Source organism: Salvelinus alpinus, chromosome 7 (genome assembly GCF_045679555.1).
Source record: "Salvelinus alpinus chromosome 7, SLU_Salpinus.1, whole genome shotgun sequence".
Lineage (NCBI taxonomy): Eukaryota > Metazoa > Chordata > Actinopteri > Salmoniformes > Salmonidae > Salvelinus > Salvelinus alpinus.
In genome coordinates, this window is record NC_092092.1 from 48,297,855 (window position 1) to 48,310,087 (window position 12,233).

Below are 12,233 nucleotides of genomic sequence, written 5' to 3' on the forward strand. Positions count from 1 at the left end.
TTTCCTACTTACAAAGCATGTAGAGGTCTGTAATTTTTATCATAGGTACACTTCGACTGTGAGAGATGGAATCTAAAACAAAAATCCAGAAAATCACATTGTATGATTTTTAAGTAATTAATTTGCATTTTATTGCATGACATAAGTATTTGATCACCTACCAACCAGTAAGAATTCCGGCTCTCACAGACCTGTTAGTTTTTCTTTGAGAAGCCCTCCTGTTCTCCACTCATTACCTGTATTAACTCCACCTGTTTGAACTCGTTACCTGTATAAAAGACACCTGTCCACACACTCAATCAAACAGACTCCAACCTCTCCACAATGGCCAAGACCAGAGAGCTGTGTAAGGACATCAGGGATAAAATTGTAGACCTGCACAAGGCTGGGATGGGCTACAGGACAATAGAAAAACAGCTTGGTGAGAAGGCAACAACTGTTGGCGCAATTATTAGAAAATGGAAGAAGTTCAAGATGACGGTCAATCACCCTCGGTCTGGGGCTCCATGCAAGATCTCACCTCGTGGGGCATCAATGATCATGAAGAAGGTGAGGGATCAGCCCAGAACTACACGGCAGGACCTGGTCAATGACCTGAAGAGAGCTGGGACCACAGTCTCAAAGAAAACCATTAGTAACACACTACGCCGTCATGGATTAAAATCCTGCAGTGCACGCAAGGTCCCCCTGCTCAAGCCAGTGCATGTCCAGGCCCGTCTGAAGTTTGCCAATGACCATCTGGATGATCCAGAGGAGGAATGGGAGAAGGTCATGTGGTCTGATGAGACAAAAATAGAGCTTTTTGGTCTAAACTCCACTCGCCGTGTTTGGAGGAAGAAGAAGGATGAGTACAACCCCAAGAACACCATCCCAACCGTGAAGCATGGAGGTGGAAACATCATTCTTTGGGGATGCTTTTCTGCAAAGGGGACAGGACGACTGCACTGTATTGAGGGGAGGATGGATGGGGCCAAGTATCGCGAGATCTTGGCCAACAACCTCCTTCCCTCAGTAAGAGCATTGAAGATGGGTCGTGGCTGGGTCTTCCAGCATGACAACGACCCGAAACACACAGCCAGGGCAACTAAGGAGTGGCTCCGTAAGAAGCATTTCAAGGTCCTGGAGTGGCCTAGACAGTCTCCAGACCTGAACCCAATAGAAAATCTTTGGAGGGAGCTGAAAGTCCGTATTGCCCAGCGACAGCCCCGAAACCTGAAGGATCTGGAGAAGGTCTGTATGGAGGAGTGGGCCAAAATCCCTGCTGCAGTGTGTGCAAACCTGGTCAAGAACTACAGGAAACGTATGAACGCTGTAATTGCAAACAAAGGTTTCTGTACCAAATATTAAGTTCTGCTTTTCTGATGTATCAAATACTTGTTCTCCCCACTGTATGTCATGCAATAAAATGCAAATTAAATACTTAAAAATTATACAATGTGATTTTCTGGATTTTTGTTTTAGATTCTGTCTCTCACAGTTGAAGTGTACCTATGATAAAAATTACAGACCTCTACATGCTTTGTAAGTAGGAAAACCTGCAAAATCGGCGGTGTATCAAATACTTGTTCTCCCCACTGTATGTCGGTCCGGGATAAAACCTGTCTGGTCAGGTTGTATGATGTCGGAAATATATTTTTTCAATCGGTTTGCCAATATCTTTGTCAACACCTTGTTTTCTATGGGGAGTAACGACACGGGGCGATACGACGACATATCCATGGAATCTCTATCTTTTTTCAAGATCAGTGCTATTGTAGCCTCATACAGTGTTTGCGGGAGTTTGGCATTTTCTTTGGATTGTTTACACATTCGCAGCATAAGTGGAGATAGACTGGCGCAGTACTTCTTATTGAATTCTATTACATATACATCGGGCCCAGGGGCCTTGCTGTTTGGAAATGGTGCTATCGCTGTGTTAATTTCCTCTAAAGTTATCCCTGCATCGAGTGCAGCAGCTGCCCCCCCTGTCTAGTTTAGGAAGTTCACAATCAGCGAGAAAGCGTTCCATAGTTTGTGGATCAGTAGCATCGCATTTTGATTGAGTAAAACTGCGCAAAGCATTTATTAATATCCTGCGGATCTGTTACTATTTACCCTTCTTGTCTTTTATTTTGTGAATAGCTCTAGATGCCTGTACATGCCTTGGCTGTCTTGCTAATAATTTATGTGGTTTGTCACCCAGTTCAAAATAACTTTGAAAGAGCCCACCCATTTCGAAAGGATGGTATTGTATTCATATTTTAACTTTGTGATCTTCTCAAGGACTGTATACGAGGAATTCGTCCTAAAAACGTTCTCCTGTTCCCCTAACTCTCTTTCAATTTCTCTCAGCCTAGTATTGGCACGTTTCTTCCTCTCTGATGTATAAGAAATAATGTAACCTCTAATCACAGCCTTCACATCACAGTCGTCAACATCCCCTGTGTCGTTAGTTCCGAGGAAAAAGGCAATCTGCCCCTTCAAATACTGACAAAAAGCCTCATCTTTCAACAGGTATGCGTCTAAGCGCCACTGTCGCCGACCTGTCGACATATTGTCGAGTTTCAGCACCATGGACAGAGGAGAGTGGTCCGTAATTAGAATGGGGTGATAGGTAACCGACGCAGCTTCTGATATTAGTTTGGAGTCCAACAAAAAATAGTCAATTCTGGAATATGATTTATGAACTGATGAAAAGAAAGAATAATCCCTGTCTGTTGGGTGCGTCAGTCTCCAAATATCGACAATGATAAGGTTTGTCATCAATGTATTTAGACAGACACTGGCATTTGATTGTTGAAGTGACCTTGATAGCTGTTTATCTAAAAGAGGATCTAACGTACAGTTAAAGTCACCTCCAACAATAACACTTGTATCCGAGATATTTGGTATGGCCTTAAATACCCTTTGAAAAAATAATGGATCATCGAAGTTGGGTCCATATAAATTGACCAAGGTTATTGGTTTCGAATTCAGTGTACCAGCCACAATAATATACCGACCATTAGGATCTGAAATCGAGAATGAGTAAACAAAAGGAATGTTTTTCCTTATCAGGATTGCTACCCCTCTCGCTTTTGCATCAAAGTTAGACTGGTATATCTGACCGATCCAGCCGACTCGTAGCTTGTCCTGAGCGGAGCGTTTAATATGGGTTTCTTGAAGAAGCACTATGTCAGCACCCAGTGATTTAAGATGAGAAAAAACCTTAGCTCGTTTCACGACATGCCCTAAGCCATTACAGTTCCAGCTGACTATCTTTATTCTACCTGGTCTACTCTGTGCTCTGTCACTATGTGGTATTTCTTATTTTAGAGCAATTTGTTGCTGTCATACAAAACCTAGAAGAAAAACGTCCCGCCGTGCGGGAGCTTGTCATGCCACCTGTATTAATAAACGTGAACATAAAACACAGACCCCATCCCCCCTCCCGTCCCTTTACTGAGTGACTTCCCCAAACGAAGCACTCCTTGGCTAACACACAAACCTTAGGGTGTCTAGACATACAGCTTGAACTAACTCGTCGTCTATAGATGCTCCGCATATAAACTAATATTAAATAACACTTAACTCTCACATTAGGGGGTGAGTGTCGCTAAAACATGATATGCTAAACAATGCTATATTAGCCACAACATCTCACCTATCATATAAGTCCCAATTTCTGATCTTCTGATCGAAAAGACATAGGCCGGAAATTCAAACACATTCCTGGCCTGTGTTTGGCCATTTAGCCGGCTGACACAGCCGTTCTGTAGCCTCAGCCAGGGAGCTTGCTTGTCAAGAACAGATCGGCCTCTTTTGGGTTGTCAAACGTACGTGTTGATCCCTCGACTGTCACCTTAAACCGGGCTGGGAAGAGGAATCCATATCGGATGTTGGCCGCCCTGCATTTGTTGCGTACCTCATCATACTCTTTCCGTTGGTTCCTCACCTCCAAGGTAAGATCTGGGTAGAAATACACCCTGGCTCCGTTGTAGTTAAGGGGGAACTTTTGACTAGCCAGCTTGAGGATGAGATCCCTGGTCTGGGGATAGTGCAGCCGTACAATGAATGGCCTTGGTGGGTTTACATTTACATTTACATTTAAGTCATTTAGCAGACGCTCTTATCCAGAGCGACTTACAAATTGGTGCATTCACCTTATGATATCCAGTGGAACAACCACTTTACAATAGTGCATCTAACTCTTTTAAGGGGGGGGGGGTTAGAAGGATTACTTTATCCTATCCTAGGTATTCCTTAAAGAGGTGGGGTTTCAGGTGTCTCCGGAAGGTGGTGATTGACTCCGCTGACCTGGCGTCGTGAGGGAGTTTGTTCCACCATTGGGGTGCCAGAGCAGCGAACAGTTTTGACTGGGCTGAGCGGGAACTGTACTTCCTCAGAGGTAGGGAGGCGAGCAGGCCAGAGGTGGATGAACGCAGTGCCCTTGTTTGGGTGTAGGGCCTGATCAGAGCCTGAAGGTACGGAGGTGCCGTTCCCCTCACAGCTCCGTAGGCAAGCACCATGGTCTTGTAGCGGATGCGAGCTTCAACTGGAAGCCAGTGGAGAGAGCGGAGGAGCGGGGTGACGTGAGAGAACTTGGGAAAGTTGAACACCAGACGGGCTGCGGCGTTCTGGATGAGTTGTAGGGGTTTAATGGCACAGGCAGGGAGCCCAGCCAACAGCGAGTTGCAGTAATCCAGACGGGAGATGACAAGTGCCTGGATTAGGACCTGCGCCGCTTCCTGCGTGAGGCAGGGTCGTACTCTGCGAATGTTGTAGAGCATGAACCTACAGGAACGGGTCACCGCCTTGATGTTAGTTAAGAACGACAGGGTGTTGTCCAGGATCACGCCAAGGTTCTTAGCACTCTGGGAGGAGGACACAATGGAGTTGTCAACCGTGATGGCGAGATCATGGAACGGGCAGTCCTTCCCCGGGAGGAAGAGCAGCTCCGTCTTGCCGAGGTTCAGCTTGAGGTTTTTTGAGGGTTGAATGGCCCTGAATGGCCCTGTGCGCGCGGTTGATCAGGATGGCCGTTTTGAAGTGTTCACTCCCCAGCAATGCCAGTATCAGCTCCGAGACAAATTCAGTGGGTTTCCCTTTCTCAGTGTCCTCCTGGATCCCACATATTCGGATGTTCTGGCGTCTTGAATGCGACTCGAGCATTTCCAGTCGGGCCTTCAGGGTTTTGTTGTCATTTTTGAACGTTGCGCACTGTTTCTCTATGTCCTGTAGCCTGGCCTCGTGATCGACTGTCATCTGCTCAACCTCATGCACCCTTCCCTTAGTTGCCTTCACAGTTTCGGCCAAAGTCCCAATACTCTTTGAGATATCAGCCAACCTTGTGTCCACCTTCTTGCTTAGTGAGTTTATGGCAGCCAGTATGTCACTTTGAGTAGGATCTGTGGGGAACTCTTGGAAGCTAGCCTCTTCAGCTAACTCCTCGTGGGTCGGCGACGTTGAAATTGGTTCGTTGTCTATCTCATTCAAATTATCTTGTTTAGCGCCCCCTTTTTTGGTTCCTTTTCCCTTTGTCATATTTGTTTGAAGTTATAAGTTGTGAGAGGTTAAGATACATACTAATTTGTTTCAAAATAGAGCAAAGCTCTAGCAAAGCTCTAGCAAAGCACATGTACTCCATAGCATGCTCTCTAGCGCCCCGCCCCCCCCCCCCCCCCCGTAATTCAATTGTTGCCAGCAGCACAGTTAGTCACCAACGCTCTGGATAACATGAGAGTAAAATTGTCAGAGTGGAGTGTTCTCTCATTATGTGTCTGGAAGTAGCTAGGCAATGTTAGCCAGTTAGCTTGGGTGCTTGTCTGTCAAACAAGGGCACTGCGTTCATCCACCTCTGGCCTGCTCGCCTCCCTACCTCTGAGGAAGTACAGCTCCCGCTCAGCCCAGTCAAAACTGTTCGCTGCTCTGGCACCCCAATGGTGGAACAAACTCCCCCACGACGCCAGGTCAGCGGAGTCAATCACCACCTTCCGGAAACACCTGAAACCCCACCTCTTTAAGGAATACCTAGGATAGGATAAAGTAATCCTTCTAACCCCCCCCCCCTTAAAAGAGTTAGATGCACTATTGTAAAGTGGTTGTTCCACTGGATATCATAAGGTGAATGCACCAACTTGTAAGTCGCTCTGGATAAGAGCGTCTGCTAAATGACTTAAATGTAAATGTTGTGAGGTCAGAGCTTTCGGAACAACCCTACTTATTGGCCAGAGCATCCATTGTGCGCTCTGAACGCAAAACGCTCTGAATTTATGAACGGACAATCTTACAGCGCAGTTGCAATCACCAACGCTGAATGGGTGTAGACAAAGAAGGGCTCTCCAATAGTGGTACCAAAACATTGAAAGAAGGTTTTCTCCAAAGTGAGTTTACAATTTGATCAATTTTCAAAGCAGAATTATTTTCCCATTGTTTCTTCAAATGCAGTGTATGATATACCATTTTGTAACTCTGAGTCTCTACTTTTATCCAAAATTTTAAATGTCGCTACATAAGACCGAATCCAGGTGGTGAGCCACATGTATATAACATCACTAAAATCTAAAACCGGCAATAATGTACATCGTACCAGCTCCTTCCTGACCTCCAGAGAAAAACAAGCCTTATGCCGGTAATAAAAACCTATTCTCAGCTTCAGCTTCCTTGTCAAGTTCTCCACATGAACAGTGAAGCTCGTTATCAACCCACACTCCCAAATATTTGTACACTTTGACTTGCTCTATAGTATGTCCATCCAATGTAGCAATGACATGATATGTAACATGCCTGGCATTTGAAAATACCATGCATTTTGTTTGACCTGAATTCAGAACCAGCTTCAGATCATACAGATTCTCTAGTTGTCACGGCCGTCGTTGGAAGGAGACCAAGGTGCAGCGTGGTGAGCGTAAATGTTCTTTTATTATATTAAATGTCGCCAACAAAACAAAGAAACGATCGTGAAGCTTAACAGGGCATTAGTTCCACTAACAAAGTCAACTACCCACAAACACCAAAGGAAAAAAGGCTGCCTAAGTATGATTCCCAATCAGAGACAACGATAGACAGCTGTCCCTGATTGAGAACCATACCCGGCCAAAACATAGAAATACAAAACATAGAAATAAAGAAACTAGAATGCCCACCCTAGTCACAAAGAGCATATAACACCATACTACTGTCACGCCCTGGCCATAGAGAGGCTTTTATTCTCTATTTTGGTTAGGCCAGGGCGTGACAGTAGTATGGTGTTATATGCTCTTTGGGCATTTTCAAAAGCTGAAGATAACTATCACTTGAAAAAAGAACAGTGTCATCTGCATAAAAATGAACATCCGCTGTTTCAATATGATCCCCAATGTTGTTGATATACAAAATGAACAACAGTGGACCCAAAACAGAACCTTGCGGAACACCTGAGCACAACTCTATGGACTCAAACATCCGCCATTACACATTGTGTACGATTTGATAGGTAATTTATAAACCAATCTTGAGCATTACCAGTAATTCCACAACATTTTAACCTTTGCACCAACACAGCATGGTGCACAGTGTCAAATGCTCTCGACAAATCAATAAAGACAGACACACACACAATGTAACTTCTTGTCAAGAGTATAGTGGATGTCATTTAAAACCTTCAATGTTGCTGAAACAGTGCTGTGGCCAGACCTAAAACCTGATTGCGTTCCATTTAAGATGTTGTTTTCTAGGTGGTAGGCCTTCAGCTGCCTACTAACTAAGGACTCCAGTACCTTTGACAGTACGGACAATTTTATATGGGTCGATAGTTGTCAAGTAGCGAAGGATCTCCACCTTTCAGGAGAGGCAGATTTCCAGCAGATTTCCAACTTATTCCAAGTATCTCTAACGGTCGCCCCAGCGTGAGTTGTTTTATGCACATAATGTCAGAATGCACTCACTGTTCCAAAATGTGATTATTACACAACAGCACAGTTAACATGCACTGCTTGCTAATTATCTATAGGCTATGTTTCAACTTGTAAATTTCAAGTTATTTTCTAACAAGTTGTATTTTCGAAACACATTTTGAATTGAGGTGTGTTCCGCCTCCTCATTAATTCACATAGAAGTAGCCCATTTCAGCATTGCAGACAATTTATGTTTGAGGCTTTACTGAGCCGGACAAACATCTCTCTTTGAGGAGAGCCCACGCACTTGTTTGCGCAGATCAAGTATGCAGATATTTGTGCTGTCTTGCACGAATTGGAACATTTTCTGGCTGGCGCTCGAAATGCCTTGCTTTCCTTAAAAATAATAACTTTGGACGTTCCTATCAAAGTAAGTTCCTTATTTTCTGTATATCGTGTTGTCGTTTCCACTGTAGGCACATACAGTATGTATGTATGTATGTATGTATGTATGTATGTATGTATGTATGTATGTATGTATGTATGTATGTATGTATGTATGGAGCATAATGTGTTTACAGTTTTATTCACATGTTTTCAAGCACTGGTAACAAATAATGCATTCTGATTATTTAATAAATTGTAATGGACACCGATGATGTGTGTAAAATACTTTCGTTTTTTGTAATGATTATAATGAGCTAATGCTCATGCTAATGCTCATGCTCATGTGTATGTGTTGGACCATGTTTTTTTGACATTATACAATGCATTCTGGGTGTCACGTAAACATCTGTCAGACCAAAGATGTTATAATGAGGTGAAGGAATGGTTCACAAATTTTTCGATTAAACTTCCGGAAGTGAATGATGTGATGTGAACGATGGTAGACAACAAACACTCTTCAACATGCATACTATATACTAAACTCATCTTGTCTCCTCTTGTTATCTTTGGTTGATGCGAAAAAACAAACATGGCGGCGCGCTCAAACTACCCATCGTCGGATTACTTTCAATGTCTAGAAAGTGTTTTACTCAATTATTTCGATCAATGGTAAGCTCACCCGTGATGTAATTAATTATAAATTGTAATTGCTATTAGCTAATTCATATTGTAGTTTCTGTCAGCCGAGAGTTATACAAATATGACTGCTTGTGTTACATCAATCTCTCCTCAGATAGCGCTAGGACAAACGTAGCCTACATTTTTCGGTTTGGATGATTGTGTTATGCTGTACCTACTTCTGTGAATGTCTAAACATTACATCCAAAAATAAACTGGTCACATTCTGGACATAACTTGGTAAGGACTGTGTTTGTGTAAAATGTTTCTGTGAAAAAAGAGTGTGGCCAGCTCAAACGCTGATTGTTGCGTCAATCGAAACTGGACGTTCTAAATATGCGTTCTAATCACACCGGTTTGAGCATATGCTGCAGGGACCACTGTAGAATGATCACACCCGTTTGTTGGTATGTGTGAAAAGTTTAAGGGGGAGCAATGATGTCAGCAGCTAGGTGTAGGAGGCAGGGGATTTCTTTCTATCAATTTCTTTCAGGGCTTTAAGCACTTCTGAAACAGAGAAGGATGAGAAGGAGAACCTGGGGAAGGAGTGCACAGGGGTGTCAAGTAAATTCACAGGGGGCTCATTTATACCTTTAACCTTTTCAAATAAACTGACTGCATCTAGAAAATGCTGATTTAAGTCTTTCAGAATAGAGGTTCTCTCGGTTTTCAAGCTGTGTCTACCAACAATTGTTTGGGAAGCTGTATATCTCTTTTGCACTCCAAACCTTTCACTACTTGTCAAAATTTGGAGGGATTATTTAAATGATCTGGAGTAGATTTAAGGTATTGTAGTGGTCTGTTTTCGGGTCATAGCCGTACCCATATTTCGAAGACGTTTAAAAGCTATCCAATCATCCGCCGAATCAGCCCTCATGCTTTAGCCCACATAGCATTAAGTTCCATTACGATTTTCATAATTTCATCAGTAAACCAAGGGTTCTCCCTGCCCTGAATTTTTTTAATGCGTTGTGGAAGTAAGAAAAGGCTAGTTCAACATCAGGGATTAATGAATTCTATTCCATTCAATGCTTTGATACATCATGCAAAAAACCTTGAATATCAAACTGCTTCCAGTTTCTTTTCGTAATGACATGTGGAGATTGCTTAGGAATTTTTTTCATCTGTCACACAGGCAATAGCACAGTAATCACTAATGTAATTTGCAAAAATACCAGATGCATTAAAACGATGAGGAGTATTGGTTAAGATCAAATCAATCAAAGAGGATTTCAGACAATATTTTATATTCAACCTCGTTACACTGTTGACAATCTGAGTGAGATTATAGGTATTGCATAGAATTTTGAGTTGATCAGAGCTAGATGTTAACCAATCCTGATTCAGAGCACAACAACAAGATACAACAATATTTAAAGATGAGCCGAGGTTGAGTTTCAAAGACAGATATTCAAATTGTTTAGTAACAAAAGTCAGAACGACCGCCGAGAACTTGTCTTTTACGTATGTCAGCAACAACACCACCCTTACATTTATGATATGCGCGAAAAACATTGTAGCCATTTATGCCAATATTTGTTTTATCTATAATAGAGTTTTTGAGCCAATTTTCAGAATGCATAAATACGTCAGGGTCGGCGGTTTTTATCCATATATTCACAACATTGTAAAAGCCAAGGGTAGACAACAGCAAAATGAGCAACAGCAGCATGTTTGTTTATTGCCCTATCAATTAACACAGCACTAAGCACATACAAAGTTAACTGAACATTCTAAGATATGTAGCCAACGCAGCGCTAAACCCTCATTTAAATGAGCTACTTCAAATAAAAAACGTTCCTATATAATAATACAAACACAGCAAGAATCACTAATCAAATAGTCCAACAGCAGATCAGTAAAAAAGTAGGTGAGCAAAGCTCCGGGGAAAGAGAGAGAGTGGCAGGGGCACCTGTACCAGACTGGGAGAGACAGACCAGGGCAGATGGGGAGCAGTGAAAGCAAGTAACAGGATGAGGCCGAACTAGGCAGACAGTGGTTCTTCCTTTAAAAGTTGCGTTGTACTGCAGCACAGCTTGCGGGCTGCCGCAAAATTCTATTGCGCGTTATTTAAGTGTCAGCCATTGTTGCCATTAATGGTAGTTAGTGCTAGTAAGCCCACCAGGGGGCATGTTTGAGAAGATAAGTTATTGAAATGACATGGAGATGTAGACCTAAGAGTCAAAGGGAGCCTTGAATAGAACAGACTATATGGGATTGATTTTTAGAAATGTAGCTTCATTAATTTGATGAATATTATGTTTTTTTTATTCCAAGAAAAAAGAAACTGCATTTCTTACTGTTGCTGTTTTAGCGTAACTTACTTATTGGTATAAAGGCCTACTTAAATATACAGTACATCAATCAATCACTCATGAATCTGTGCATGTCATCACACAGCATACAAGTCATCCATGTCTTTAAATACAGTCAAGCTTTTTAGTTATAACACGATTCATTTTACAGTCACGGCTAAAGTGATTTAATTCATGAATGCATTTAACCGTTTTTAATATTGGCTGTACTAGAGACTTTAAAACCTTTTTTTGTTAGAACAGATTATATGGGATAGATTTTTAGAAACTTATTCCAAGAAAAACGAAAATGCAAGTGAAGAGCAAAATAATCCTTACATTTCCACATACAAATCTGATTTATAAAGACCAGTCCCCATGCTCTATCATTCAGTTACATTTATTCCCATAGTATTTCGTTATGGATTCATCCAGATGTGGTTAGAAAACATTTGGTGGGCTATGCAAAAGAGATGGGAGAAGTGACATGCCTCACAAACATCCATTAATACTGTACATTTAAGGTCCCTAAACTCAGGCAAGAGTCTATTGTACTGCTGATAGCCCATCAAGGAGTTGTTTGCAGAGTTCAAACACTTGTGAAAAACAAGTGTTTGAAAACAAAATGTCTCCAGCTGTACAGTCGTGGCCAAACGTTTTGAGAATGACACAAATATAAATTTTCACAAAGTCTGCTGCCTCAGTTTGAATGATGTCAATTTGCATATACTCCAGAATGTTATGAAGAGTGATCAGATGAATTGCAAAGTCCCTCTTTGCCATGCAAATGAACTGAATCCCCCAAAAACATTTCCACTGCATTTCAGCCCTGCCACAAAGGACCAGCTGACATCATGTCAGTGATTCTCTCGTTAACACGTGTGAGTGTTGATGAGGACAATGCTGGAGATCACTCTGTCATGCTGATTGAGTTCGAATAACAGACTGGAAGCTTCAAAAGGAGGGTGGTGCTTGGAATTATTGTTCTTCCTCTGACAATCATGGTTACCTGCAAGGAAACACGTGCCATCATCATTGCTTT

The 12,233-nt window shown here is 42.3% G+C and overlaps 1 protein-coding gene across 1 annotated transcript in view; it reads right to left on the minus strand.

Annotated features, from left to right (window-relative positions):
• LOC139581117 (relaxin receptor 1-like) overlaps nt 1–12,233 on the minus strand; it is a 131,801-nt gene that overhangs the window by 80,844 nt on the left and 38,724 nt on the right. The window lies entirely within an intron of this gene.